We start from the raw sequence: 26325 nt of genomic DNA, 5'->3' as shown, positions 1-26325 counted from the left end.
TTCCTGGAAACTTTTAAAATTGAAGCTGCTTTCCATTGGAATTTTTAATACATCCAGTTTGGAGAATATCCAAAGCGGTGAACATTAGCTAACAATCACATCCACTCAGTCAACAAAGGTGGTTGGAAATGAGAGAAAATGGAGCCAATATGCAAAGAAAAGTGCACATATGGGATAGAGAAAAAATTATTGGAATTGGGAATCTCTTGTTTTAAGTGATCCTGCCATTCCCTGACTTTCCTAAATTTTAAGAGTTTTGACGATTCAATAATCCACACGCTGCAGGCATATTATCGCCACCATCTTCTAGAGTCTATTCCAGGGTTGCTAAGAAGTGTTTTTTTTTTTTGTTTTTTTTTTTTTTTACAACAAAAAAGGTATGACAAATTCATCTTCAAAATAACATTCTTCAAGATAAAATACAAAATAAGAACACATACATTTTCCATTTCTTTCCTTTTCTGAATTTTGCCATAGGCACGACTCTGTGGGGTTCAATAAAGTTCATTTTTATGTCAACGAAATTTTATTGATTCAGTTCAGCTTCACGGGTCTGCACTCAAGTGTTGCTTACCCTAAAAGAATGCTAATCAAGTAATTCTATGACAGCTATATAACCTTGCTGTAAAAAGCACACCAGTGTAAAGGTGTGTGAATTACAGTCTATTTGATGCTTGATTTACTCTACAGCTGTCTCCAGCAATGAAATATAGCAGCCAAAAACTAAAGCTTGGGTGGTTTTTAAACAGATTAGGAGTTATTTGGAGACGAGGGTAGATCCCTAGAGGCAAACGGAAAATGAATTGAGTTCTTTAAAAACTTTTGGTTTCGTTAGGAGCTGGTTTACATTTGGATTTGCTTCTGACTGCAGTTAAGTTAGAAGTTGGCACAGACATACATATTTATCTTTGTTTGCTAATCTACTTAGAATCACTAAGAAGTATTTCATCAAAGCTACAGTAGGAAAGGTTAATACTTAAAAATCTTTATTGATGTAAAAAAAAAAAGGGGGATTTGCTCAAAATCAAGGGAAAGCCAGTTTCTACATGTGCCACTCCACTTAGCAATGCCGGGTTAGGTACTATTCAAATCTCCCTAAGGGTGTATTGCTCGGAATTAAAGTACTGGACTGGATTATCATAGTTTTGAAAGTGAATAATATTATCAGAGTTTTATAAAAAAAAGAGAATCTTCTTTCATCTGCAGATCAAGTTTAGAAAGTTTGGCAGTGGTGTAAGTTTCTGATATATTTCTATAGTGATATGTAACTATGATAAAGGCGCTGTTAAAATATTCAACCAGTCCTTTTCACATTTTACTTATGAACCTTTTATGTATCAATTTACACCTTGAGGAAATTGATAACTGCCTAATTAATGTTCATGTTGGTCATAAAGAACCCACCCTATCTTTTTCACAATAGAATTGATATTTAAATAGCAATTAATACAAAATCTGATATTTCCGGTTCGTATGCAGCAAAGTATTGGTTTGGAATATCTCTCTTAAAATGTGACATGGAATTAAATAAGTCAGTCATATATAAGACAATGCGGCCATATATATAGCTATTTTATTATGCAAAGAGAAATGGAACATTTTTAATAAAAATGCAATCTAAAAAATGTTTTCTCAAAGTTGCCAATTTGCAGTAATTTATATTGTTCCTAAAAACTTCATCATTATATACTTGGAGTGACTTAGAGTTTGATAATTTTGATGAAGTATAAAAAGTTCATAAAAGGCAAAAATTTAAACATACATTAATTACATGATTTAAAAATTGAGGAAAGTTCAAGTTTTTCTTTTCTTAAATTTTTTTTAACGTTTGTTCATTTTTGAGAGACAGAGCGAGACAGAGTGCAAGCAGGGCTGGGGGGAGCAGAGGGAGAGGGAGACACAGAATCTGAAACAGGCTCCAGACTCTGAGCTGTCAGCACAAAGCCCAATGTGGGGCTCCAACCCACAGACCGCCAGATCATGACCTGAGCTGAAGTCAGCCGCTTAACTGACTGAGCCACCTAGGCGCCCCAGGAAAGTTCAAGTTTTAATATTTCCGTGGTTCTATCAAGTATCTGACAATATAACGTAATGTATATATGGATATTACTATGGCCCATATTCATTTTTCAATAAGACAATGATTTGACATGAAAAAGAACTATATTTAATATTAGTGTAAAAAATGTGTAAACATTTAGAGATGAAGAAATAAAGGATATTTTAAATTTTAGTTGCACTGTAATTTACAACAGTCTGATTTCAGACATGTTACTTGGTTTGCTGTCCCTTTTCCTTCCTTTGATCATATCGCATCCCCACTTATTTATTTATTTATTTATTTATTTATTTATTTTCAAGAAATTACCTACATTTATTTCCATTTTCCTTCTAGTAACCAAATAAGAGATGAAACTCTCCAAAGGTGGCCCAAAAATGCTTTATCAATTTAAACATTTACCGCCCCTCCCTTAGACCTCACTAACATTGTTATACACAATTAGTGACTCTGTTTCATAACTATTCACATTAGTTTAATGATTTGAAGTTAACTTTTTTTTTAAATTTCTTTATTTAAGTAATGTCTACATTCAACATGGGGCTTGAAATCCCGACCCTGAGATCAAGAGCCTCATGTTCCACCGACTCAATCAGCCAGGTGTCCCCCAAAGTTAACTTTTTGCTAGCAGATTATCCTTGCCTTTATTGGAATAGTTCTGAATTGTAAAATGTGTTTCCATTTAAATTTCAGAGTTCATAATCTCCACTGGCAAATTTAGTTATGTATAAATGTCTTATTAATAATGTTCCTGTTACATGTAACTACTTTTTAACTAAAATATAATGTACATAAACTAAAAATCCTTTGATAAAATTATTTTCTTTACTTAATAGCCAAATAAAAGATCCTCAGCAATATGAATTTGTCTGAATATTTCAGAATCAACCTATTTGTGTGAATCATTGGTTAATTCAGTCAAAGTTCCACATTGACAATTTGTGTTATTTAATTGTTGGAATAAATAAAATGGAACTATTTGTGGATATCCATAAGGAACAGTTCTATATCCATACAGGAGAATATTCCTCAGAAATAACACACTTTGTGATTATTTTTAAATTGATATGCATGTGACCTCTAAAGAAGTATAATGCCCTTCAGAATAATTAATACACAAAGCATCAGAAATATTCAGGGTCTTTCTGGTGGTTGCATGGCTACAGGGAAATGAGACTAGGTTCCATCCTAGGTCCTGTCTTGAGTACCCTTGAAGGGTGACCTTGTTATCACTAAAGCCATTTGGAAATAGAGAACTGTGTCCAAATTATTACTTTGAGTCTTAGTTTGGCAGATTCTATGAGCTAACACAGTTCTATGGATATTAAAAGTTCTTCAAGATTTTTATGACATAGTGAATATATGTACATATATATTAATGTTTATTTATTTATTTATTTTTTTGAGAGAAAGAGAGAGGGAGAGAGGCAGAGAGAGAGACAGAGACAGAGACAGAGAACCAGCAGGGAACGGGCAGAAGGAGAGACACAGAATCTGAAGTGGGCTCCAGGCTCTGAGCTGACAGCATAGAGCTTGACGTGGGCTCAAACTCACAAACTGTGAGATCATGACCTGAGCTGAAATCAGACACTTTACTGACTGAGCCACCCAGGTGCCCCACATAGTGCATATATTTTTAACAGAATTAATGATTGTGCTGTGAATGAATATATCCTAAATAGAAAGATAACATGGGAAAAGATAACATAGCTAAGGTAAGTGAATCTTTTTTGGTAGTGACAGTAACTTTGAATTAAGAAATAAAGATATATCCAAGGTCAGGAGGAAACTGTATGTTAATAGTTTTTGTGATTTTACCTTTACAATGAGGATAAACAGGTTTCAAAAAATAGTTACTTAAAACGTGTTAGCCAATGATCATGTTTTCATTAATAGTTTCACTTGCATCTAATAGTTTTCTCTTATTATCTTTGGATTCAAATAGCCAAAGATTTCTACTTTCCTCCCAGAATAAGTAATTTAGTATATTAGGGCTTAACAAAATTCAGATTAGTGCTAACAGCACCCACAGACTTTTCTTAATAATATCTTAATAATTAGACATTTCTTAACGTATCTATTTAATTATAATAGTCTTTTAAAATATTTATTTATTTAAGTAATCTCTACCTTCAATGTGGATCTTGAACTCAGGACCTCAAGATCAAGAATCATATGCTCTTGATGTGACTGAGCCAGCCAGGCACCCCTTAATTATAATACTCCTAAAGGAATAATTTATTTTTAATGTTAATAACTTTGAAAGGAAACAGATATCTAGACACCTGCCTCAAATCATTCTCCAAACCCAAATAATTGTTGGCAGATATTCTAGTCATAGTTTTAAAAATGTGTGTTAACCTTAATGTTTTTTAAAAAGTTTCCTATCATTGTGTCTATCATGGTTCTTCAGAAATCTGTCTTCTGACTCTGATATTCACCCTGACTCTCACTCTTCCATCCAACCAATTCATGTTAAAAAAAACAAAAACAAAAACAAGTTTTCTTTTTCATTCTGAGCCCATGTGAAAATGAGTAGTATCCTAAACTTTAGAAATGATCTCAATAGGGACCCCTGGGTGGCTTAGTCTGTTAAGCATCCAACACTTGATTTTGGCTCAGGTCATAATCTCACAGTTTGTGGGTTTGAGATCCAAATCAGGCTCTGTGTTGACAGCTCAGAGCTTGCTTGAGATACTCTCTCTCTCTGTCCCTCCTTAACTACTCTCTCTCTCAATATAAATAAATAAACTTAAAAAAAAAGAGAAATGGTCACAATAATAGAGAGCTGTATATTTAAAATACAGGCGTACTAACTAAAAGCAGCTTGTTAGAAGAAAAAGGGTTAAAAAGAGTAAAATGCTGATTTCCTTATAATTTGACAAAAGAGTGCAGGGTTCCCTAGGACACCCCCAGCCTAAAGATGCTCACTGAATTAGAGGAAAGCTGGATATACTCAGTGAGAACTTCAACAAAAAATTTAAAAAAAAAAATTAAAAAAAGAGAACCAATCAGGGTTGAAGAACACAATAACTGAAGTGAAAAATACCCTAGAGGGAATGAATAGTGTATTAGGAAATGCAGAAGAATAAATCAGCAATCTGGAAGACAGGATAATGGAAAGCACCCAAGCTGAAGAGAAAAACAAAAATTAAAATCATAAGAATAAATTAATAAACTCTATGACAGCATCAATCATGCTAATATTTACATTATAAGGGTTCCATAAGGAGAAAACAGAGAGTTTTCACAAAACTCGTTTGAAGCAGTAATACCTGACAACTTCCATAACCTGGGGGAAAAAACAGATACCCAGGTCCAGTAACCCTAGAGAGCACCAAACAAGATGAACCCAAGGAAGTCCACACCAAGGCACATAATAATTACAATATCAGAAATTAAACAGTGAATCTTACAAGTAGCAAGAGAAATTAGTTATGTACCAGGGAAATCCCATAAGCCTATCAGCTGATTTTTTTCAGCAGAAACTTTCAGTAGGCCAGAGGAAATGGCATGAAATACTCAAAGGGCTGAAAGAAAAATCTATAACCAAAAGTTCCCTACATGGCAAGATTATTCAGAATTAAAGAAGAGATGGACTTACAAAGACAAACAAAAGTTTGAAAGTTCATCACCCAGGGGCGCCTGGGTGGCTCAGTGAGTTAAGCAACCGACTTTGCTCAGGTCATGATCTAGTGGTTTGTAAATTCAAACCCCACATCGGGCTGTGTGCTGACAGCTCAGAGCCTGGAGCCTGCTCCGGATTCTGTGTCTCCCTCTCTCTTTGCCCCTTCCCTGCTCATACTCTGTCTCTTTCTAAAAAATAAACATTAACATTTTTTTAAAGTTTGTCACCAATAAATAAGCCTTATACAAAATGTTGAAGGAACTTAAAAGGCCACAACTAGAATTAGGAAAATTATGAAAGAAAAAAAAAAGCAAATTATGAAAGGAAAACAAATTTACCGATACAAGCAAATATATAGTAAAAGTAGATCACTTATAAAGTTAGTATGAATGCTATAAAATTATATCTAAAAAGTTCAGTGATTCACAAATTTTAAAGATGTAAAATACAGCATGTAAAATGTAAAAATGTAAAATTATACATGGAAGGGAGAGTAAAAATGTAGTACTTTTAAAATGCATTTAAATTTAAGCTGCCATCAACTTAATATAGACTGCTGTATATTTAGGATATTATATATGAACCTTGTTGATAACTACAAACCAAAAACCTGTATAAGATACACAAAAAAGTAAAAGGAATCCAGCATAACACTAAAAATCATCAATGACAAAGGAGGAGAGAACAGAAGGATGGAGAACTACAAGATAACAACAATAACAAAAAATAAAATTATTGATACATACCTATCAGTAATTACTTTAAATGTAAATGGTCTAAATGTTCCAAACAAAGAACAGAGGGTGATTGAATGGGTAAAAATACAAGAGCCATTTAGAAGATTGTAATGTACATCAATGGAGAGGCCATCCAGACAGAAAATGAACACGGAAATGGCAGCTTTGAAGGACACATTAGAACAGATGGGTTGGACAAATAAAACATACTATCCAAAACCAGAAGAATACATATTTTTTCAAGTGAACATGTAATATTTTCCAGGATAGATCATATGTTCAGCTACAAAACAAGTCTCAATAAATTTAAGGAGACAAATCATATCAAACATCTTTTCTGACCACAACAGCATGAAACTATGAATTGATTACAATAAAAGAAATGGAAGAAACAAGCACACGGAGGCTGTATAACAAGGTACTAAACAATTAATAGGTCAATGAAAAAAAAATCAAAGAGGAAATCACAAATACCTGGAGACAAACGAAAGTGGAAACACAATGGCACAGAACTTTCAGGATGCAGCAAAAGCAGAACTAAGATAAAAGTTTATAATAACATAGGCCTACTTAAAGAAAAGAAAAAGGTCAGGGTCAAGGTCAAGGTCAAATAAACAATCTAACTTTATACCTAAAGGAACTAGAAAAAGAACAAATAGAACTCAAAGTTAGTAGAAGGAAGAAAAAAAAATCAGAATGGAAATAAAATAGAGACTTAAATATAAAATAGACTTAAACTATTAAGAGATTAAAAGCCTCTTCTTTGAAAAGATAAACAAAATTGATAAGCTTTTAGCCAGACTCATCAAGGAAAAAAAGAGGACTCAAATAAGAAATGTAAGTGGAGAACTTACAACAAACACCATGGAAACACAAAGGATTATGAGACTAACAAAAAATTATATACCAAAAAACTGAACAACCTAGAAGAAACAGATAAATTCCTGTAGACATATAATCTTTCAGGACTGAATCAGGAAGAAATAAGAAATCTAACAGACTAATCATCATGAACAGAATCACTAATCAAAAAACACCCAACAAACCAAAGCCCAGGACCAGATGGCTTCAAAGGTGAATTCTACCAAACACTTGAAGAGTTAATACCAGTTCTTCTAAAACCATTCCAAAAAATAAGAGTAAGAAAATTTTCCAAGCACTCATTGAGGCGTTACCCTGATTACCCTGATACCAAACATTACCCTGATACCAAATCCAGATTAAAGACACTATAAAAAAATGATAAAAATTACAAACCAATTAGCTTCATGAACATTCATGCAAAAATTCTCAAGAAAATATTAGCAAAATAGGTAAAAGGATTAAGAGTTACAAACTTCCAGTTATAAACCAAATCAATCACAAGGATGAAAGGTAGGCATAGGAAATACATTCAATATTTAATAAGTTTATACAGTCACAGATGGTAACTCTACTTATTGTGGTGAGCATTTCACTACGTGTACAATTGTTGAATCACTATGTTGTACACTATTGTAATATTGCATGTAATATTGCAAGTCAAATAAACTTCAAATATATATGCATGGAAAGGCTGTATTTGGAAAAAAATTCCCAGTCTGATTTTTTACAATAGTTTCAGGAAAAATTACTTAGAAAGGCAGTGAAAATGAAATGGAAATTGAAGACGGAAGAAAAAACTAAAAATGATCAGAAACAGATATCAGACAAAAAAAATGGTTTTGAAAGTGGGAGTTTTGTATGGAAAAAAAATTAAAAATTTTATTCTACTTTTGCCTATAGCAACTCATTACTAGACACAAAATGGTGTCAAAAACAAATTGTGAGGGGTATCTGGGTGGCTCAGTCAGTTAAGCCTCTAACTTCAGCTGAGGCCATGATTTTGTGGTCCATAAGTTCGAGCCCTGTATGGATTTATGGCTCAGAACCTGGAGCATGCTTCCAATTCTGTGTCTCAATCTCTCTGTGCTCTTCCCCTGCTCACACTTGGTCTCTCTCTCTCTCTCAAAAATAATAAAATAAAACATTAAAAAAATTTTTAAAAAGGGGCAGCTGTGTGGCTCAGTTGGTTGAGTGTCCTATGTCAGCTCAGGTCATGATCTCGTGGTTCATGAGTTCGAACCCCATGTCGGGCTCTGTGCTGACCCCTCAAAGCCTGAAACTTGTTTCAGATTCTGTGTCTCCCTCTCTCTCTGCCCCGCCCCCTGCTTGTGCTCTGTCTCTCTGCCTCTCAAAAAGGAATAAACATTAAAAAAAAATTAAAAATTAAAAAAAACCAAATTGTGAAATTGCTGAGAATTTGCAGAAAAACGGAGAATTTAAGCCTTTGTCCATTAGAATTTCTAACGGAAGAAAAATAAAACTACAATCTAGCATCTTTATTACAAAGAAATCGTGAATATATACAGTGAACCTGTTATTTCTATAATTCTGGAATACTTTGTTTCAGACTCTAGATAGCCATACACCAACAACTTTAGTTTTGGTTTTTAAAGTTTTTTACTATTTTGGAATTTGATTGGAATCAATTACGTCAGAGAAAGGTGAGGGGAAAATAAGTAAATCACACTGTAGGGTTGATAAGGAGGTAATTTAATCCATCATTTCTTACTAGAATTCCAATAAAGAAGGAATTATCACTAATTACATCTTCATCGCCTACAATTCCACACTCCAGAGATTTCTTTTCAATGTGGTGAATTCTTCGGTATCTTGAGTTCATGTGATTATTGTTCATATATTTTATCTTTAAAGCCAAAAAAAAAACAAAAAACAAAAAAACGACATCCTATATGCAGGCAATTAGTGAGTGAACAATTAAGCATACGTTACAAAAAGTCTGAGTGTTGTTAGGAATTTAACTTAAATTTGAATCAAGTTATACTTCCATTTTCTCAGAAATTATACTTCTAATATCTGATGATCTATTCCATTGTTTTGCATATTTATAAAATGGGGAGGAAAAAAAGAAAGATAAATCTGTTTCACATTCAACACCCAAATACTAAGGAGTTTATTTACATTGAAGAGTAAAATATCTCTTAAAAAAAAAAAAAAACAAATATGTGAAGGAGGCATTTCTCAAGGGAAACTATTTTAAGTGTAAATTTTGTAAAATATATTTGACTGTCATTTTTTTGCCCTTCGTTGTCTCTGGAAAAGAAATACGTATAACTCCACTTAACAACCACTGTGCTCTAAGAACATTTAATAAATTTACCCGAGTAAGTCTATCATTTTTTTTAGCTCCTTCAAAACACTAAACTATTGTATTAATCACAAAATAAACAAAACATTCTTTGCTTTTGCTTAGAAAAAGTTCTACGATTTCCATGACCAAAATGTAACTACTCTTATCAATTTACAACCAATCAAGGGGTCAACCCATTTCAGATAACGCTGTTTGAGTATTAAGTTAGGCCAATCCTTTAAGAGTTTTTTAAAATACACTGCAACCTAGCACAAAAACACTATTCTAAGAGTGGAAAGGGAACTAGGAGTAGGCTTCCTGCCAGAAAATAATATTTTTTAATGCTTAATAGAGATTTCTTTTTTTGGTATTTCATACATTGTAGACCTTGAAAACTGTAGGTAGTGTCCCAAAGGGGAGAAAATGTTAGAAGGAACTGAAACCTGGCTGTCTCTTGGTGCTACGTGTCTAGGATAATGAGAATGAAAAATTTAGATAAGAGTAGAGGTAGATACTGGAATGGCCGTTAATAATTTTTTCCACTGTTTTTGTTTTTTACTCTTATATTAACGTTTCTTTTAATATTTTTTTCAAATAATCTCAGCAATATTCAGTCACCTGAAAAATTGACCGATGCAAACAACTTAAATGCTTAGAATTATTTAAAAATAGTTGTTTAAGGTGAAAGAATTATGTGATCTGAAGAGAAACCGTAGTTAAGAAAATCCAATAAAAAAAAAAGTCTCATCAGCAAATGGTGTTGGGAAAACTGGACAGCGACATGCAGAAGAATGAACCTGGACCACTTTCTTACACCATACATAACAATAAACTCAAAATGGATGAAAGACCTAAATGCAAGACAGGAAACCATCAAAATCCTAGAGAATAAAACTTGCAACGACGTCTCTGACCTTGGTCACAGCAACTTCTTACTAGACACCTCTCTGGAGACAAGGGAAACAAAAGCAAAAATGTTTTACTGGGACCTCATCAATATAAAAAATCCTCTGCACAGCAAGGGAAACAATCATCAACACTAAAAGCAACTGACGGAATAGGAGAAGATATTTGCAAATGACATATCGGATAAAGGGTTAGTATCCAAAACCTATAAAGAACTTATGAAACTCAACACCCAAAGAGCAAATAATCCAATGAAGAAATAGGCATCAGACATGAACACTTTTCCAAAGAAGACATCCAGATTCTCAAAGGACATGAATGGTTGCCACTCATGTTAGTATGGGGTTAAAGTTCACACTGCCTGCACATTCTAAGGACCTCAATACTACACATTTATTCAAGAGTCCCCTATGGTTCACAACCCTATTCAGATAATATGCAAACATTCTCTCAAGAAGAATAAATCTCCCCAAACTTTGTTAGAATTTCCCCAGATGAAGTTCAAATAAATATATTTGCAAACAAGTCACACCATGAAACAAAGCAGTTCAACAAATATTACTTGAGAGCCTATGAAACACTAAATACTGTTCTCGATTCTAGGCATGCTATGATAAAGAAATAAAGGAAATCGTGGACTGATTCTGGTTAAGGAGAGATACAGAAAATTCAATATATAACTGTATGATATGGTGGCTTTAAAGGTAATCACTTGCATGGTAAATTATGAGTGGGCTCAATGGAATATATAGAGCTGGGGCAACATTGTGATTAATAAGCAATAGAAACCAACCAACTGTTCTCCCAAGACTTTTGCTATTAAGGATATCAAATAGAAGAATTAATCAGCAAATTAGACAAAGCCAAAGAGAGAAAGAGTGGGGGGGGGGGGGGAGGAGAGAAAATAAAATTGAGATATGAAGAAATTAACTAAATTGTGTCACATATTGCAAACATGATATAGAAGATAAGGGGTATGGAATACTGAAACAAAAAAGATGTTTTAAAGTTTGTATTTGGGGCGCCTGGGTGGCGCAGTCGGTTAAGTGTCCGACTTCAGCCAGGTAACGATCTCGCGGTCCGTGAGTTCGAGCCCCGCATCAGGCTCTGGGCTGATGGCTCAGGGCCTGGAGCCTGTTTCCGATTCTGTGTCTCCCTCTCTCTCTGCCCCTCCCCTGTTCATGCTCTGTCTCTCTCTCTCCCAAAAATAAATAAAAAACGTTGAAAAAAAATAAAAAAAAATAAAGTTTGTATTTAAAAATAATCATAGAAGATGAGGAGATAACACATGGGATATAGGCAATATTTTATATATGTAACATTTGAGAATTTTCTAGGACTGAAAAAATCCATGAATCAGAAAGCATTGTATCTCCCCCATTAATATTAATATTAATATTAATAAAATTAGGTTAGTAACTCAGATAATAGTAAAACTAAAGGACACATATAAAGTATATGATGAATTACCTACAAAGAATTATTGTGAGAGTGACAAGACCTCCCAGCAAAGAGAAGAAAAAACCTTGAGCAAATATCTTCAAGATGCAGAAAGACAATTCTCATCTAATACAACTACGTATTAATTGCACAACGAATGCACTATTGCAAAGATCTCTGTAGAATCCACTTTGATAGAAAATGGCTGTTATTGCAGAAAGACAGAATGTTGGCTTGTCTGAAGTTACCATGCAAGTCTTTTCCCTCATTCCAGTGAAAGAAAGTGTCACACACGTGCTCTGCAGAGGTACCGAAGGCAGGACACCCTCTGAATGTCACTTCCAGACATTTATCAACCAGTAAATATGTGCACTAGAACATAAATGTCACATTTACAGAATGACAGATTCAGCTCCCGATGATTATTTATGTCATTTTACCTGTTATATAGGTCATTATACATATTATATAGGCCATTGTATATGACGTTTTCACTACTATGCAGTTGTACACTGTATCTCCCGTTACTCAGATCAGGCTTCTCTGGGGAGCCTGGGTGGCTCAGTTGGTCCAGCGTCCAACTTCGGCTTACTTAGGTCATGATCTCTCAGCCCATGAGTTCAAGCCCCACATCGGGCCCTGTGCTGACATCTCAGAGCCAGGAACCTGCTTCAGATTCTGTGTCTCCCCCTCTCTCTGCCACTCCTCCGCTCGTGCTCTGTCTCTCTCACTCTCAAAAATGAATAAATGTTAAAAAAAAATAAATCAGATCAGGCTTCTCTATTTTTTGCGGGTCTTATTAAATCAACCATACGACTACACACTATAGTAGCCGATTTAAATAACAGTTTTGAAGAGGGTCAAAACAGAAACATTTTCAAAAGGAAAACAAAAAAAGCAACAGCTTGGTAATAAGTTCATTTAAAAATTAGTGAATAAGTTCAAAAAGGAAGGCAGGAGTCTCAAATATGAATGTCTGAAATTCAAAATGGCAAGATTAACAAAGAAATCAGTTAACCTCCGGATAAATCAAAATATTGATTGATGGTATAAAACCCACAATAATATCTAAATTAAGAGAGATAATCAAAAGGACCAGATTGTTACTGAGCAATACAGGTACATAAATAAGTCACAGAGAAGGGTGGGGGTGGTGAGAAAGTCCTTTATGTTTCTACTGTTGTTTGGAAGGAGAGTAAATATATTTGTTAAATGGAGGTGTTGTATATACCGTTGTTGTATATTTGTTGTATATACCGTTGCTTATATTATTATATTAGCTGTTATATAATACAATTACATTGTTTATATTTTATTAATGCAATTGTTTATCACTTATGTTTATCTAATATTTATATTAGATAAATTGCTTACATTATTAGGATTACAAAAAAAGTATAAATAGGGAATGAATAAAACAGAAGGCAGAAAAGAAAACAAACTGGTAGAAATATACACATAAACAATCATAATGTGATTGTGGTAATTTCTTTTTCATAATAAATACCAAGATTGGAAAGAAAACATTACATTTCATTCTTTAGAAAAGACACTCCTAAAACAGTAATAGATAAAGGCAAAAAAGGAAAGCAAAAATGTATGAATTAGGAAGGGAAATCACCGAAAACACTTACGCTGTTTAACAATAACAAACTATATAATGCAGGAAAATAAAAGTAAAAAGGTGAGAGAAAAATCTAATGATTGAGAAGAGACATACAGTGTTACAGAAAAAAAAATCATGTAAAAATAGGGAAGAAAAAAATACTGAAAGTTCAACAAAAAGATGAAGTAGTCACAAACAAATAATACATCTGCAATATTAGAATGGGGAGAGAGAAAGGGGGTATATTTGTGAATAATAGTTCTAACACAGAAGAAGAAAACACTGCAAACAATATCATGGCAATAAATTGTAATATTAAGTTGAAGTAGAACATAAGCAATTTGTCTAAGAACATAAGCAGTAGACAGAGAAAGCTGAAATTGTTTATAAGCATTAAAAACATTTGATCAGTGATATAAGTTCTTCATATATCCAGCTCACAAACTTATAGAAATTAATTTCTCCAAGCTTTCAAAAAAGAAATTTTTCTAACCCAAACTTGTCCGGACAATTTTGTTCAAGGAGATCACCATTTTATTTTATGACACTTAGAGTCCTTGATACTGATAACAGTCCCAGAAAATACAAGAAATGGCAAAGACTGGCCAATCTTATTCTTTGGAAAAATATTAGTAGCTATTATCCAACGTTATACAATAAGAAGGCATTATGACTGTTTAGTTGCAAATGGAAAACATATTACTGTAGGAGCTTTTTTCATACTACAGCCTATTCAGAAGTTTAATATAGAAGAAATCAGGATTTAAGTAGATACAGGAAAAGATTCCTGAAATTTAGTTCTAGCTCATTAAAAAAAAATAGCAAATTAGGAATAGAAGAAATTTCCTGCATCTGATTAAAGAGTTTGGCAAAATTTACAGTATGTAACACACAAGCGGTTACAGCATAGAAGCCATTTTTTAAGTTTATTTATTTACTTTTAGAGAGAGAGAGAGAGAGAGAGAGGGAGAGAGAGAGAGAGAGAGAGAGAGAGAGAGAGAGAGAGAGAAAGAATCCCAAGCAGGCTCCACACTGCCAGCACGGAGCCTGACTCCGGGCTTGAACTCACAAACAGTGAGATCATGACCTGAGCCAAAATTAAGAGTTGGACATTTAACCAACCGAACCACTCAGGTGCCCCTAGAAGCCATTTATTTTGATATCAATTTAAAAAGGTAGCTGCTGGGGCGCCTGGGTGGCGCAGTCGGTTAAGCGTCCGACTTCAGCCAGGTCACGATCTCGCGGTCCGTGAGTTCGAGCCCCGCGTCGGGCTCTGGGCTGATGGCTCAGAGCCTGGAGCCTGTTTCCGATTCTGTGTCTCCCTCTCTCTCTGCCCCTCCCCCGTTCATGCTCTGTCTCTCTCTGTCCCAAAAATAAATAAACGTTGAAAAAAATATTTTTAAAAAGGTAGCTGCTTTTCTATTTAACATTACACTGGAAGTCCTAGAGACTTTAGTCAGAGAATTGAATTATTCACTAAATTATAGCACAAAACGAGATTAGAAATGCTTTCAAGACTAAAATCTGTATTTCATGATACGAAGAACAAAGAGTAGTTAAAATATCAAAATTTTATTTATAATTTGATGATTCCTCTCAAATATTAGTCATTGAATTGAATTTCATTAAGTCATTAAGTTCTAATCAATTTCTATTTGTGAATATAACCATGATTTTATTTTAGTGCTTCAACTTCTTAGTTGCAATAAGTAAAAACTCAATAATGAGAATCTGATGTTCATTTGAAAATAAGTTTCCTTACAGAAAGGCAATATTATGTAATGAGAGTATTAATCTATTCAGTGAATACATTCATGGAAGATACATTTTTATTTATTGATTTTAATTTTTTTTAATGTTCATTTATTATTTTTGAAGGAGAGAGAGAGAGAGCGAGAGAATGAAAGGGAGGGAAGGGGCAGAGAGAGAGGGAGACACAGAATCCGAAGCAGGCTCTAGGCTCTGAGCTCTCAACACAGAGCCCTACGCAGGGCTCGAACTCAAGAACAGTGAGATCATGACCTGAGCTGAAGTCAGACGCTTAACCAACTGAGCCACCCACACGCCCCGGAAGATAAATTTTTTAAGTTCAGTACTGTTTCTTAAGAATTTACAAGAACCTCCCTTTTTTATGCAAGGCAGTTAGAGAGTTGCAGATAAGAGAGAATGAAAGTTAGATTCCATATATGTGGTTGAGTATGGGTGTGCATGTATACTGAGACCCTCCAACATGAATATCTTTATATCATTTTGTTTATAAATGATGGAACTTATATAATGTTAACATTACAAATTTCAGAGAATATTCATGATTATCACATGATGAGCATCCTGTTTCATACACTCCATTTTCTTCTTTTCAAATATGCTCCAGAATAGAGTAGCCTGACAATTGTCATGTATCTCCAATGTTCTTCCTTATGAAACAATATTATGCAATGTTTACATGTGATGCTCTGTATCAAAGATTTGCCAGGTTTTACATCACTTGAAAAGTTTATAGTTTTACTAAGTTAATTGTGACCAGAACGTATTATTTTACATCAGTCATATTTTCATTTCCTTGATCACATTATCTTTTTCTGGCACTCTCCAGAGTTTGCTCATTCTAGTGATCAAGAAATATTGTGGTGGGGCACCTGGGTGGCTCAGTGGGTTAAGTGTCTGACTTCTGCTCAGATCATGATCTCTCGGCTCCTGAGTTTGAGACCCGCATTGGGCTCTGGGATGACGGCTCAGAGCCTGGAGCCTGCTTCGCATTCTGTGTCTCCCTCTCTCTCTGCCCCTTCCCCCACCCCCACTGGTGCTCTGTCTCTCCTTGAAAAATAAATAAATATTTCAAAAATTAAAAAAAAATATTGTGGCAAATTTTGCGGATAAAACAGAGAGGAGAAATCCTTGTGTCTGGTAAAGAGTTGACAGGTGACTGAGTATGGCGGGGAGGCAAGTTCAAATCAAGTGTTTGTATTACATTGAACAACATGACACCAGATTGGTAAAGTAAGAAAACGAATAAGAAACCCACTGGCCAGGGGTGTCTGGGTGGCTCAGTTGGCTCCGTGTCTGACTCATGATTTCAGCTCAAGTCATGATCTCACCGTTCATGAGTTTGTGCCCCCATGGGTCTCCTCATTGACTGTGCAAAGCCTGCTTGAGATTCTCTCTCCACTCCCGACTCTCTGCCCCTCCCATGCTCATGCTCACTCTCTCTCTCTTAAAAGAAAAAAAAAAAGAGAAAAAGAAAAAGAAAAGAAACCCACTGGCCAGGCTGGACACAAGGACACAGCTACCGTTAGATCCTGGTGTTGGCAATGTCACTGCTACAGCTTTTTTGGTTTAGATTCTGACACTAGCTATGAATATTTAAAAACAAACAAACAAAAACCAAAAACAGATATTGTGACAAATTTCTCCAACCAAGTTCAAATATACAGACATTCTGAGTAATGTCCATCTGTATTAGTCCTTTTCCTTTCCTGTGAAGCAAACTGTCTTAGAATTCATTCAAAATGAAACCTTAAAAGGTATATGCTAAACCTTTTGTGTTAAGTATGTTTCTAACTCTTATCATCTTTTTAAAACTTTTCCTCTTCTTAAAAAGTTTGGAGTAATCAATTATGGATATTATAATACATTCACATTTGAAAAATATTAAAAAAAATTTTAATGTTTATTCTTGAGAGAGAGAGAGAGAGAGAGAGACAGAATGTGAGTGAGGGAGGGGCAGAGAGAGAGAGAGGGAGAGACAGAATCTGAAGCAGGCTCCAGGCTCTGAGCTGTCAGCACAGAGTCCGACATGGGGCTCGAAGTCATAAACCGTGAGATCATGACCTGCCCCGAAGTTGGATGCTTAACTGACTGAGCCACCAAGGCACCCCACATTTGAAAATTATTAATATTTTAAACTGATATTGATTCTTATTCCCCCTAGTTTCACATTCAAAAGATAATTCCAAGGGAGGGGTGGGGAGAAAAAAGAAGATAATTCTACAAATTTAACTTGCTGTAAAGTTTATACTCTAATTTTTTTTTTTAATTTCAAAGGACATTTGACAAAAACTAAAAATTAGGTCCAATGTCAAGAAGCATTTTGATAAGATGTCAAAATTACTCACATCATCAATTCTGGAAACATTACAAATGAGCAAGAAGGCAAGACTAAGCACAAATTTGAATCCATTTTTTCACAATCTGATATAAAATATGAAACAATGGAAGAATTCACAAGAGACAAAAATAGTGTGGGGAGAAAAAGCCTGTATTTTTTTGTCCTGAACAGTGAAAGAAATGTCCTTACACAGTGTTTCACAGTCTTAAATGAGATCACCAGCCAGATGGGTGCTACATGGGGAGATGAGAAGCACTTCCAGTAAAAGAAAAAAACAAATGACAGCCTGAAGAAAACCCCGTGTCTGCGTGGAATGAACTGGATAGCCTGTGTCCTTTCCTAGATGGTTTCTCCCCTTACAATCCTGTACCCTTGGAGGGCATCCCTGTAACTGTACCTTTAAACTCTAAGAGGAATTCTAACCAAGGATTACCTAGGAGGAGCTCCGCTGTAGATCTTAATAAAGAAAAAGGCTATAGCTCTGTTTGCTTCCAGGTTCTGGAATACTCACTCTCTCCCTTGTCCTTTCAAGGCTGCGATAGTGACGCTCTGTAACCTGCCATGTTTGTTAGCTGCAACAAGTTTCGGTATCCCTTGCAGTTCTCCTTCCTTAAGCCTGCTCAGACAATTGTCAATAATCCCTGTGGGAACCGCTCCTCAATTACTTTATTTGAATGAACTATTTGCTTCTGCCAGGTCTGTGATAAGGACTAGAATTCATTTTAAATTTCGGCAATGTACACTGTAAGAGAATTGGAAAAAGACATACAATGAAAGTTACACAGGACTCAAAGAAGAGAGAATTTTGTTTGCCATGACAAGGGAATTTACGGAGCCTCTAAAAGACTTTAAAATTTTGTCTGATATGAACCTATTAACCCTTCTCAGGCACACCATGAAGAAGAGATTCATCGTTCTCAAAACTGGAGGCAAGGAGATCAAACATAATACTCAAGGTTCATGAGGACATATACTAGAGGTACAGGCTTAAGAGTGGAAAAGGAAATGATTTTAAAAATATCTTTACAAATAAAATTAATCAAGCCACACCAGTTTGTCCACGGCTATTTCAAAAATGAGCATTGCTATATTAGTAACAGTAGTAAGAGTACAATCAATAGTACCATGGATCAATAATCTGATTCACAAAATGTATTTTTAGAGGAAATTTTTATCAATACATAAAACAATAATGTAGTATGCTCTTGAATAACTTGCCACATGGGATCTGTGATAGTCAAAATAGACAATGCTTTGTGCTCATAAGTATTCTCATAAAATCCACATATAGATAAAATGCCAAGAAAGACTACCAAATTCTAATTTCAAACCCACCATTTAAAATTTTTTTTTAATGTTTATTTACTTTTGAGACCAAGAGAGACAGAGCATGAGGAGGGGGAAGAGAGAGAGGGAGACACAGAATCGGAAGCAGGCTCCAGGCTCCGAGCCGTCAGCACAGAGCCAGATGTGGGGCTCGAACTCAAGAACTGTGAGATCATGACCTGAGCCGAAGTCAATGCTTAACTGACCGAGCCACCCAGGCGCCCCTCAAACCCACCATTTAAAATCTTATCCCAAATATAGATGGCATGTTACTGTTATTAAAGTAGTCAATATTAGTCTCCATGAAAAAATAACAAATGTCTGAATGCTTTCTCTCAAAATATATTTTTTTAAATTTTGTGATGTTTATTTTTGAGAGAGAGAGAGGGAAAGAAAAAGAGAGAGAGAGAAAGCAAGGGAGGGGCAGAGAGAAAGGGAGACACAGAATCCAAAACAGGCTCCAGGCTCTGAGCCATCAGCCCAGAGCCTGACACGGGGCTCGAACCCACGGACCGTGAGATCATGACCTGTGTCAAAGTCAGACGCTTAACCGACTGAGCCGCCCAGGCACCCCTGAAAAATATTTCTGGGTAGGAAAATTTCAAAACCTGTAGTAGAATAGAATATCTTTTCTTCCATATCACTCTTATAAACAAATACCTTTGGTATCCACTTGCTTATAATGTCTGGAGATTCTAACAGTAATTTCTATCATACTAGAATTTCAAGTTTTATCTTTCCCAGATGACTGTAATATTTATCATCATGTTGGAGGTAGGCTGCAATGAATCAAGGAAGGTGGGTGGCCTCCAGAAGCCAGAAAAGGCAAGGGAAAGGATTCTACCCTAAAACTCCCAGAAAGTAATATAAACCTATCATCACCTTGCTTTTAACACTAGGAGATCTATTTCAGATTTCTAACACAGAGAAGATAATATTTCCGTGTGGTTTTTGTTTTTCTTAAAGCCTTTTTTAGAGCAGTTTTAGATACCCAGCAAAGTTAAGTAGACAGCACAGATTTCACTTATATGGGCATACATTATTTTTGGGGGGTTCACTTTATCGCACTGTGCAGATACTGAATGTTTTTCAAATCGAGGTTGTGACAACCCTGAGCAAGTCTGTCAGCGTCATTTTTGTCCAACAGCATTTGCTCACTTGTCTCTGTGTCACATTTTGGTAATTCTCTCAATATTTCATAACTTGTCATTATTATATCATGGTGATCTGTGATCAATGATCTTTGGTGTTACTATTGTAATTGTGTTGGGGTACCACCAACCTCACCATAAAACAGTGAACTTAATTCATAAATGTGTGAATTCTGATGGCTCCATTAACCAGCCATTCTCCTATCTCTCTTTTTCTCCTAAGGCCTTCCTAATCCCTAAGACATGGTAATATTGAAATTAGGCCAATTAATAACCCTACAGTGGCCTCGAAGTGTTCAAAGTGAAGGAGTAGCACATCTCCCACTTTAAATCAAAACCTAGAAGTAATTAAGCTTAGTGAGGATTGCATGTAGAAAGCTGAGATAGGCCAAAGCTAGGCCCCTTCTGTCAAACAATTAGCCAAGATGCTAATACAAAGAAAAAGTTCTTGAAGGAAATTAAATGTGTTACTCCAGCGAACACATGAATGATAAAGTGAAAAAGGCTTTTGCTGATATGGAGAGTTTTAATGGTCTGGAGAGAAGATCAACCGAACCCAGAGAAAGGCCCTAACTCTCTTCAAATCTGTGAAGTCTGGAAAGGGTGAGGAAACTGCAGAAGACAAGCCAGAAGCTGGCAGAAGTTGGTTCGTGATATTTCGGTAAAAAGCCTTTTCTACAATTTAAAAGTGCAAGGTGAGGCAGGAAGTGCTAACGTGGACGCAGCAGCAGGTTATCCAGAAGATCTAGAAAAGATAATTAATGAAGGCAGCTGCACTAAACAACAGATTTTCAGTGTAGATGAAACAGCCTTCTACTGGAAGAAGATACCATCTGGGATTTCGTAGCTAGAAAGGGGGAGTCAATGTCTGGCTTCAAAGCTTCAAAAGACAGGCTGACTCTCTTGGTAGGCACTAATGCAATTGGTGACTTTAAGTTGAAGCCAACGCACTTACCATTCCAAAATGGCCTTTTGTAACCATGTTAAATCTATTCTGTCTGTGCTCTATAAATAGAACAACAAAACCTGTATGACAATGCATCTGTGTATTACATGGTTTGCTATATACTTTAAGCCCACTGTTGAGACCTACTGTTTAGAAACATTGCTTTCAAAATATCATCGCCATTGACAAATACACCTGGTCACCCTAGAGCTCTGATGGAGATGTACATGATGAATGTCTTTTCCAAGCCTTTTAACACAAGATCCATAATGTAGCCCATGGATCAAGGAGTCATCTTGACTTTCAAGTCTCATTGCTTAAGAAATACATTTCATAAGACTCTAGCTGCCATAGATAGTGATTCTTCTGATGGATCTGAGCAAAGTAAATGTAAAACCTTCTGGAAAGGATCCATCATTCTAAATGCCATTAAACCCATTTATGACTCATGGAAAGCAATCTGAATATCAGCATTAACAGGAGTTTAGAAGAAGTTGATTCCGATTCTCATGGACGGTTTTGATTTTAAGACTTCAGTGGAGGAAGTAATGACAAATGTGGTGGAAACAGAAAGAAACCAGAAGTGGAGACTGAAGACGTGAGTAAATGGCTGCCATCTCATGACCAAACTTGAACAAATGAGGAGTGGCATCCTTTGGATGAGCGAAGAAAGTGGTTTCTTGAGAAGGAATCTACTTCTGGTGAAGATGCTGTGAAGATTGTTGAAATGACAACCAAGGATTTAGAGTAATTCATGAACTTAGTTGATCAAGCAGTGGCAGGTTTTGAGAGGACCAACTACAAGTCTGAAGGAGGTTCTTTTGTGGGTAAAAGGTTATCAAAGAGCATTGCACCTACAGAAAATTTGTTTGTTAAACAATGTCAATTGCTATAGCAAAATTCGCTGTTGTCTTATTTAAGAAATTGCCACACACACAGACACCCCAACCTTCAGCAACTTGCCTGCTCATCAGTCAGCAGCCATGAACACCGAGGCAAAACCAGTTCTACTAGCTGAAAATGTTTCAGTCTACCACTGAAAGCTCAGATAATGGGCTCAGATTATTTTCCAACAATAAAGTATTTCATACTTCAGGCATGCACATTTTTTAGATATAATGCTGCTGCATGCAGAAGATTACAATATTTAAACGTAACTGCTATATGCACTGGAAAACAAACAAACAAAAATCATATGATTTGCTTTATGCCAATGTCCGCTTTAATTCTGGTGCTCTGAAACCAACCCCACCCTTCTGTGGTATGCCTGTAACCCCTGCCCCCACAACATGTATGCCTCCCCCATTAGCAACATTCCCCCCAAAGTGTTGCATTTGCTACAACTGAGGAACTGACACTGACACATCATTATCACTCAAAATCTGCAGTTTACATTTTAAATCACTCTTGGTGCTACACATTCTGAAAGTTGGAACAGATGTACAATGATATGTATCCATCTGTATGACACAGCAATGAGTATTTCACTGCCCTAAAATACTGCTGCTCTGTGCCTATCCACCCCTTCCTACCCCCTCCATTTTTGTTGCTTGAATCCACTGTTCGTGGTAATTTGGCACAGTAGCAACAGAAAATGAATATGAGATGATGATGATGATGATGATAGTATTTCAAAGGGATACTGATACATGTAATATACTGTATTTGAAATCATTGTACACTATGATTTTCCTTAATGACTTGACTCTTTTTTTCTTTTATTTTTTTTAATGTTTATTTATTTTTGAGACAATGCGAGAGACAGAGTGCAAGCAACGGAGGGGCAGAGAGGGGGAGACACAGAATCCGAAGCGGGCTCCAGGCTCCGAGCTGTCAGCACAGAGCCCGACGCGGGACTTGAACTCACGAACCGTGAGATCATGACCTGATCCGAAGTCGGGCACTTAACCAACTGAGCCATTCAGGCGCCCCATCGACTCTTTTTTTCATGTCATTATTCTTTGTCTGACTCTTTATAAAAAGTTTGCAGAAACATAGTCCAATATTATTCCAACTATGTTGTATTTATCAGAACATTTTCAATTATGTTTAGTATGTAGATGATACCTTGCTATACACTTTTTATTGGTGATGTGGTTTTTGCTGTTGTTCATTTCAAAGATTATCTAGAAATGGTGAAGTAAGTGACTATCCATCTTCATAGTTATTAAGGTTATTGATACTTATAACTTAAAGTTTTCTAAATTGCAACCCCCAAAATGTACACCTGTTTACATTTTTGCCAGGACTGGATTATTGGCAGCTCTTTCATATTTAAGTCAGTTAATATTTAAGTCAGCACCATTTAATATAATTAATTCTTTTTTATTTTTTTTTATTTTTTTTCAACATTTATTTATTTTGGGACAGAGAGAGACAGAGCATGAACGGGGAAGGGGCAGAGAGAGAGGGAGACACAGAATCGGAAACAGGCTCCAGGCTCTGAGCCATCAGCCCAGAGCCCGACACGGGGCTCGAACTCACGGACCGCGAGATCGTGACCTGGCTGAAGTCGGACGCTAAACCAACTGCGCCACCCAGGCGCCCCTAATTAATTCTTTTTTTAAACTTGCCCAGTTTGGTAAACTAAGAAGAGCAACATTAAGTGCAGTGATGTTGCTCATTTAGCACCTTGCCTATGGATTACTTGAAGACATTGTTTTTTAACTGTTTTGTAAAGAGGTGATTCACTCAAAGGGAAAAGATTGTAAACACTGTTTTCAAGGCGATTTGTTTCATGGACAAGACAAGTGTCATACAAAGATATGAAGTACATAAATGGAAACAAAACATTTATATTTAATGACTCCTTACCTAACTTACTGCATTAATAAGAAAATACGAAGGCAAACGGAAAGTGAAGCAGAATGAGAAAGGTTTCAAATTGGTGGCATGTGAAAATGATGTATTTTTGGAGAAATGGTCTATATCATTTTCTGTTAACTAGAGACGACAGTGGAGGTGACAGTATGCAGAAGTTTAAATGAAACATTTAATGTCAATATATTGGAGGCCATAGGGAGATTACTCAACCTACTATTGTCATTATGATGTAATTCAAACAATTCATTAATGTTAAGATGTTTTGGGGTTTGTGGGTGGCTCAGTTGGTTAAGCGGCCAACTCTGCTCAGTTCATCATCTCACGGTTAGTGGGTTCAAGCCCTACATCGGGCTCTGTGCAGACAGCTCAGAGCCTGGAGCCTGCTTTGGATTCTGTGTCTCCCTCTCTCTCTGCCCCTCCCCAACTCCTGCTCTGTTTTTCTCTGTCTCAAAATTAGATAAACATTAGAAAAAAATTTAAAAAAAAAGATGTTTACCAATAATTAAAACAGTAATTATTTCAATAATTTATAAAGGTACACATTTTAATATTTCATAAACAGAGAGTCTTTAAACTTGCAATAAAATCCATTGACAATAAAAATTACTGAATTTACAGATGACACTCATAATTCACTTAAAAAGAGTTTACATCCACATCTATCTGAAGGGCAAACATCCTTGTCTTTCAAATCGGGTTGTCTGAAAAGGCAAAACTGGTCTATAAAAAATCAATAGCCAAAGCAAACAAAGAAAAATAGTTGATTTTAATAGTTTCGGAACATTGATAGAAGTACTGTATAATTAAAAGATTGATGAGTGGGGCCTCTGGGGGGCTCAGTCGGTTAAGCATCTGACTGCAACTCAGGTCATGATCTAAGGTTCCTTCTTTCGAGTCCCACATCCTGTTCTCTGCTGTCAGTGCAGAGACTTCTTTGGATCTTCTGTCTCCCTCCCCTGCTCATACTCTCTCTCTCTCTCTCTCAAAAATAAACATTTGCAAAAATGATTGATGAGCTATTATGTCTCTCATATTTTTTCAGTAATCTTTTAACAGCCCATGATGTTTGTTCCATTGACCACACGTTTTTCTCCATACATTAATTTGCTTAATACAGACATGGAAACATTTTAGCATTCTTGTCATGAACGTGCTCTGAAAACCACATGATATAAATCCCATTCACACATGGTTACACAAGAGCCATAGGAATATATAAACAAAAATAAGGCAACTGAGATATAGTCATTAATATAGGAAAGAAATTCTAATTCTCCTGATCTGCAGATTTGTTTTACATTATGGCTGACAAATGACATATAAAGACTATGGTTAGCATTGCCATCCATGGGGAGATGATTTAATTATGCTGTAGTCTACATTTTCACACGAATGAATTAAGAAAGATGTTATGGTCAAATACACAGCATCTCTCATAAGCCGCATAGATAAGTAAATAAATCAAACAATTATTTCCTAATCACGCTAGTAACCATGAATAGCTCAAGAAAAGCCAAGCGGTAGTAATCACCTTCTTTGGCAAGATATTTAATTTATCATGGTGGCAGTATGAAATGGAAGTCTGTGCAAAGACTCCGTGAAATAGCACAGAAAGCAAGGCTGGGAATAGTCTATGATTAGCAGAACAATGCAATAAGGAAAATTTAAGAGGTACAATTGAAATATTTAAGAAGAGGTATTGGTGATTAAATGTGTATAGGATAGTAGTGCAGTGAGCTCTTCCTGATGCTTTAAATGAAAGGTTGCAATCTAGATAGCCAGTATGTATGCTCGATTAAACAATAAAATTGGATTAAAATTACCTCTACCCTTCAGGTATTTAACTTCCTGCAAAATCTTGCTAGTAAGAATAATATTGAACAGAATCTAGTTGGGCGAGTTAAAGGATATCTAGCACACTCTCCCCGTCAAATGGTCTTCTTGAAATGAAAAATTGAATATAAAAATCTGGAAACATCTTTGAGCATGTAGACATTTTTTGTAAGATTTAGCAGCCTTCCACGCATGAGGAACCCTTACTGTTAACAATAAGGGTGGAATTGTATTTAAATACTATGCACAAACTCACCATCTAATCACAAAAGTAAAAAAAAAAATGATTTGGGGAGGGGAGGGGGAAAATGACTTTGGGTGAATTTGGGTTACATATTTACCATGGATTTTTTTGAGGATCCGATTCAAGCCACACAATGAAAATCTGGGGGAACTAAAGTATCTCACTTATCCGGGGCACCTGGGTGGCTCAGTCAGTTAAACACTCAACTCTTAATTTTGGCTCAGGTCATAATCTCACAGTTCATGAGATCAAGCCCCGCATGCAGCTATGTGCACGGAGCCTGCTTGGGATTCTGTCTCTCTCTCTCTCTCTCTCTCTCTCTCTCTCTCTCTCCCCCCTCCCCCCC

This window comes from Herpailurus yagouaroundi, unplaced genomic scaffold (assembly GCF_014898765.1).
Source record: "Herpailurus yagouaroundi ecotype Mexico unplaced genomic scaffold, PumYag 162, whole genome shotgun sequence".
NCBI classification, from domain to species: Eukaryota; Metazoa; Chordata; class Mammalia; order Carnivora; family Felidae; genus Herpailurus; species Herpailurus yagouaroundi.
The sequence above is the reverse complement of the archived record's forward strand: the minus strand, read 5'-3'. Positions refer to the sequence as shown.